Genomic DNA, 6,406 nt, shown 5'->3' with positions numbered 1-6,406 from the left:
ATTTGTGCTGGGTGGCAGCCTGTTTTGTCTAAAATAGCTGCATTCCTGCATTGAGGAGCTTTGCTTGCCAGAGTAGAGGATAAATTACAGAAAAGCCTGAGCCAAAAGTTTAGACCCTGATTTAGATACAAAAGGTAGAGGTACAAACTCATTTCCACTGCCAGCCTGGGCCCTTGATGGTAAAACACAATGTCAGCTCAAGGGATGGTAAAATTGGGATGGAAAAGGGAAATAAAAGAAATGCCAGGACATACATTGTAAAACACATGTAAATATTTCCAGCTCCTGTTTATCGGCAAACAGACTTCAGTTGTTTAACCTAGAGAAAGCAATCCAGGTGTGTGCCTTTCAGTGTCTTTGGAAAGCTTTCAGAATGAAATTTCCATAATTTTTCACTCTCCAGCTGGTACCTGCCCCGAGACGTCTGCTCCTTCCCAGGAAGGGTCCCCAGAGCTTCATCCAGCCTTGGCTAATGCAGGCGAGGCTGAGACAGGACCGGGGTGTCTCTGGGGTACGTCCTCCTCCGGTGCTCAGCAGCTTGGGAGGAGGCGTTCAGGTCATGGCTTGAAAATATAACAATCCCCCCTGCCCCCGATATTTTAGACTAATTGGAGGCAAGAATTGATGTTTTTATGGAGTTTTCCGTTAATGGTGTGAACCTTCTTCTCATTTCCACCCTGAATTATTTATGGCCAGCTCATTCCCACTAGTTCTTGTGGTGTTAGCTTAATTATTTTCTTTTCCTGCTGTTATTCCTTATATACTTATAAACAGCAGTTGTATCCTCTCTCAACCTGCTATTTTCTTAAGCTAAATAAGCCAAACTTCTCTAGTCTCCTCATAGAGTAGTACTCTCTTATTTCAGATGATAAAATTATTAAATCCATAAATGAAGACCCGATCAGGATCCTGGTCGCCTGCCACAGTTTCTCTCTGCTCGGTGTGTGGAACGCTGCTGGGCAAACCTCCACCGGTTTTAACTTGACCACGATTTCTCCTGCCAAATGTAAGTGCTTGCAAGGCCAAACAGAGAAGGTTAAATAAAGAAACTGCTTTCTAAATGTGGGGTTATATATGTATAGCCACAGAAAGGAGGTTAGCCCATTTGATTATCTGCAGAGCAAGTGCAAAGAAGAGCCATCTGCATTGCTGATGTCCAAGCCTGACTTTCAAAGGTTAGAGGTCTTTCAGGTTGCATTTCTGACTAATTGTCATTGATGAAACTAATTTGTACTAAATTGTATGAAACTGGAGGGATTTTTGTGAGAGTTGAGCAGAACGGTTTGGTTTGTTGGCATCAGGAGCATGGCTGTGCATGGGAACCATGTAACGACATTTCATCCAGTTTTGGATTCTCCTGTTCTCTTTCCTGGATTTATCCATAGTTCATATTTGGAGCTGGATCGTTTCAGAAAAGAAAATGCAACTAAAACTCAGGGAGAGCACGTATTTGGCATCCATGTCCGACGTGTTAGGTCTGTGCAAAATCTGCCGCTTTCCTTTGAGGCGCTAAGACAATGTCCCCATTTTCTCTAGCAGCCGGCAGCACCCACTGAGCACTTTGGAAATCTGATCTATTTTCTTCTGAAAATCTGATGGAGTGTTTGAAGCACATGACTGGCAATGATTTTGAGAAATTGTGGTAGGCAGTCTTACTTGCTTTCTGAAATCATTTGAAAACATCGGTTTTAGGAAAACGAACCGCAACCCTAGCAGAAGGATTAATTCATCTATTTTCTTAAGGAAGAATAATCACTACAGATCTTTCAAAGCTTGCAAGGAGTCAGCAGTAAAACCTTCCCCAGAGCTGTCATCTGTGACTGCAGATCTGGCTGTGATACTGTAAAATCAATCATTCCTCTTCGCCGGGGCACCTCTGCGCTGGCATCTGGAGAGTCAAAGCTGCTGCTGAGACTTTCCCTTCACCCAATACGTAGAGAGATGCAGCATCTGCTGTGGTTGGTGGCTATGAATATATATGAGGGAGATGATGGTTTTCATTTAAAATACGCCAGTTCTTCACTACTGGAGATGCATGATACCCGGAGGGAGGATGCCCGAAGGGGAAAAGAAGCCCTTTGGTGGTGTTGGTCCCTGGTGCCTGGCACTGGGTTGGTGGTGCACAGCGGGGGTAGGAAATTAAGCGTTTTGCATCTGAGTGAAACCACTGGGAAAATTCAATCAGTGTTGGCAAAGGGTGATGACGGGAAACGACCTGGAGAACAGGCTTGCAGGAAAGCTGTGTGCAGGGCAGAGTGTTAGTGCTGGGGCTTCAGAGAGCTCAGAGACACCCCGGAGCACCGCAGGGTGAGTGAGGATGGTCCTGATGGAGACATGAGGGATGCTGGCAGGGAAGAGCCTGACGGGACTTTAATAGTTATCAGCATGCTGGTGTAAAATAGAAGTCCTCCTGGGAGGTGAGCCATTGGCAAATGGAAATAATAAGGAAAAGGGGGGGGGGGGGGGGAAGCCTCTCTGGAGGCAGTAGAGCTGGGTTGGGTGGGTGAGCATCACAGTGCTCAGCTCACCTCTGCCTGCTGCAAAACCTTAGCTCTGCTCCAGGGTGGGTGGGACAGCTTCTTGGCAGGGACTGAATTTCTTGAGTTGCTTTCCCACTGAAAAAGACATTTTTTCACTTCACATTTTCACAGGAAAATGTCAGTTAAAAAAAAAAAAAAGTTGTTTTTATTGTTATCTGCTGTCAGTTTTCCCTCAGACTCTCCCTTTCTTCACTGTAAGGTCTCCAGGCGGGGATTTATTCACCATTTTCAAAAGACTGGCACAAAGATACCATGCCAACAGAAATAAATATCCATAATAATGTGAATTAACACCTTATTTTGGCATTTTTATTTTGGAAAGAGCTGCAAAAACTTAAAAACCAAAATGCAAATTGCTTTTGAATGAATTTTAAACTTCTTTTTAATTGGTTGGTTTCAAACTTTTTTGGGGGAAGCCTATTGTTTCTACCAAAAACCTGTAAGCAAGGATTTTTTAACCAGGCCTGTCTTGTCATGTGAATTTTATCAGCCCTCCAGACAGCAAAACAAAAAGGTCAGGTAAGTGTCGGTGGAGGTGGGAGTGACTCTTTTGCTCAAGGAGATCTCGTCTTTACAGCTTAGAAGATCTTTCTGGCTTTGAAGAAGACCTCGCACATTTCTTCTTCCTAATTCTCAGCCTACTGCTCCTTGCTTGTCAAGTGGCGTTGGACTTTTGGAGCTGTTTGGCCTCTAAACCTTAAGGAAAATCAATTCACCTGCAGCCAGGGGAAAGGAGATTACAGCTCCTCTTTTAGGTACCTGTGAAATCATCGTGTTACTCCTCTGAGTTTTTGTTCAAAGCCCTTGAAAATTGTTCCGTTAGCAGCCAAGCTGACGGCCTGTGGTCTGCCTGGTCCCCTGGGTCCCCTGTCCTGCCCTGCCACCTCCCCCTTCCCGGGTCCCCATGGGTCTCCATGGGTCTCTGTAGGTCTCCGATGCCCCTGCCATGTCCCCTGATGCCATCAGGCCAGGCTGGGCAGGAGGTGCTCTTGCCTCTTTTCCCTTTTTCCTTCTTGGTTTGCTCACACTTTCTTGAAATCTGAGCAAATGCAACACTTTGGGAGTGCCTCTGCCACGCCAAATTTGGAACAACAGTGGCACATAGGTTCAAAACCCTTTAGGAGAAGCGCAGTGGGGAGGTGGGCAGGCTGGGGACGGGGGTACCCTGCCCTTCTCGGCACACTGGAGGACCTCTGCGTCCGTCTGTCTGGACGGCGGCTGCATCCCTTCATTTGCAGAGCACAGCTCAGCCGTTCCCGAGCACAGCCCTGCCGCCTCCGAGAGCCTGCGTGCCCCAGCGCGTCCCCGTCCCCACTCGGCACAAGGGCTTGGGGTCGCTTTTGTAGTGGGTTTGTTCAATGATTAACAGAGAAGCATGGGGGGGATGTTCTGTTTGTGTTGGCATCCACTGTTTTGTTAAAAAAAAAAAACAGGTTTAATTGAGCGGGTGGTGGATGGAGGTGGTAAGTGCTGACTTCAAAGGCTGCTCCGGCTCTGGTGGTGTTGAGTTACTCCTGCACGGTCCACTTCATCGTACAGCTGTTTAATCACAGCTGTATGATGACATTGGAAGTGTGTCCATTGGGTTCACCAGGCTCTCTGGATAACAACCCCAGCAGCTCTTTAACTTGGTGACTGTGAGGGGCCTGAGTCAAAGCCATGGACCTGGCTCTCCTGGGAGTTTTGGGCTGTTTGGAAGCAAAACGTAGCTGGGACCTGACCACGGAGCCAGACTGTGCCCCAGCTTTAGGCAGAGCAGGTAGACGTATAGCCACCTGAGTTCAGTAGTTTACACCGATCTCTGAGTAGACCCTGGAGTAGCAAGACTGTTCATCATTTGCTTGAAAAGCAGACTTAAGCATGATGAGTGATTTATTGGTGGGAATATCAAGTGTTGCTGAGGCCACAGAGACCAAACTCTTCTACTAGTAGGAAGGCTTTAAACTCCCAGATCCTCTTCATCCATTCCACCCCTACTGCCCATGCCCGTCATTGGTGTATCTTGGTGGTCCCTCTATCTCCAAAACCTTGCTCAGATGTTGCAGTGATGGAGCACAGCCCTCCCAGGGGCACACACACCTCCCCACCTGGGGCAACAGCCCCACATCTCTGACAATATCCAGGCTGCTTGTACCTGTCCTCACGTAGTCTTGGGGTCTTACAGGCTCTTGGGTGAACCTGCAGGAACCTGAGCAGGTCCCAAGGACCGATGCTGCTCATTGCATCTAAAGCTGCTGAGCATCCCACAGGAGGGCGCTGGGACATTGCTAAACCAGAGCCACATCTCGCTTTCCCCAATGCTTTTCCTTCTGCCTCCCCACTCCTGCCTCTCCGAGCAGCAGAGTGTGCTGCACCCTCCCCTTCATGACTCAGTGCCACTGCAGGTTCGCCCTCCACCTCTCTGCTTAGAGTCTGCAAATGGAAATTAAAAAGCCTCTGAATGAAACTGTAAGTAATTTCTAATGATCCTTTCCAGGACATTTTAAAAAAAATGAAAAACGCCTTTGCTCTGTCTCTAGTTAACCAAGGTCCTTTGGAGCCAGGAGACCACTGAATATTTTAAGAGCAACGTTATTTTGCAGCAGCTCATAGCTAATGAATTCCCAATTCGTATTTCACAGGAGGTGAAGAAGAAAAGAAAAATCCATTTTTCTCACAGCTGTAATGTATTTTCCAGTCACTTGTGGAACAGATTGTGCTCAGACCTGCAGCTTTAACCACTGACACAGCTGAGATAGGGATGGAGGTGGTAGAGGCTGTGCTATAGATGCTATAGATGCTCTCCTTCCTCCAGCACAGTGTGGTGTGTCCACACTGCTGCAAGTTTTGTCTTTCTTCTGGGCTTTTATAGCTTATTTCACTCCAAAGCATTTGAGTTCTCACTGCTGTTCAGGTGCTCCACCGTACATGTTGGTGGGGGTCAATATGCTGGAGGTGTCTCTGGTGGGCTCCTGCCTTGTGGTCAGCCAAGGAGGGTGCTCCTGCCCTGGGACCCTCCCTTCCCTGGGGATATCGTGGTGCAAAGCTGCCTTCACCAGTGGTGCACGTGGCTGCCGTGAATTGGGTTGGCTGAGCCCCGGACGCGGGCTGTCCAGGACACTGCAGGCACAAGGAGATGAGCTGCAGCTGGCACCAACGTGGAAGTCGGGCATGGTGTGTCAGCTCCTGGCTGCACAGCCTGTCCAAGAACAACCTGTCCAAATAGATCCCACGCAGATTAAGCTACTTTGGAACAAGCCATTTTTTGAGAAAGGGTTTTGATCAGAATGGCTCTTAGGGAATGATTCCACCTGCAGGCAAGCCCCCGCGCCGAGGTGGACGTGTTTTCCTGAACTCGGTGGGGTCAGACACATGTGCCTGAGCCGGGCATCGAGAGCTGGCTGGCTCCAGACCAACGTGAGTATTCCCACCGCCGGGGCTGGGGCCAGGCTGCACACCGGGAACCGGGAGAGCTCCCTTACGGCACCAGGCATGGTTTGCTGCTGGCAGAGAAGGTGTTCATCTCTGCCCCGTGGTGTTGCATTGTGCTTCCTGGCTGGAAGAAGAGCTAAGAAGTGCAGACATGTGGGTACTGCTTTCACAGCATAAAAACCCACAGGTCGAGTTTGGCTACTTCAGGACCAGGATCCACTCCATGCTCTAATTGTACTAAAAGTGTGCATCTCAGAGGCTGCCAGAGGCTCCATTTTCATATTGCTTTGCTAGGCACTCTCCCCATTTCTCCATGTTCTGCTTTTGCTAAGGGCCTGCAAAGCAAATTACAGCAAATATTCCCTCATCACAGCAACGGTTCTTAATTCACAGTGGATTTTTGTTTGTACATGTTAATGTATCCACCTAAATTGTGCCAGCAGAGACCTTGAAAG

This window comes from Balearica regulorum, chromosome 9 (genome assembly GCF_011004875.1).
Source record: "Balearica regulorum gibbericeps isolate bBalReg1 chromosome 9, bBalReg1.pri, whole genome shotgun sequence".
In the NCBI taxonomy this organism is placed as follows: Eukaryota; Metazoa; Chordata; class Aves; order Gruiformes; family Gruidae; genus Balearica; species Balearica regulorum.
The sequence above is the reverse complement of the archived record's forward strand: the minus strand, read 5'-3'. Positions refer to the sequence as shown.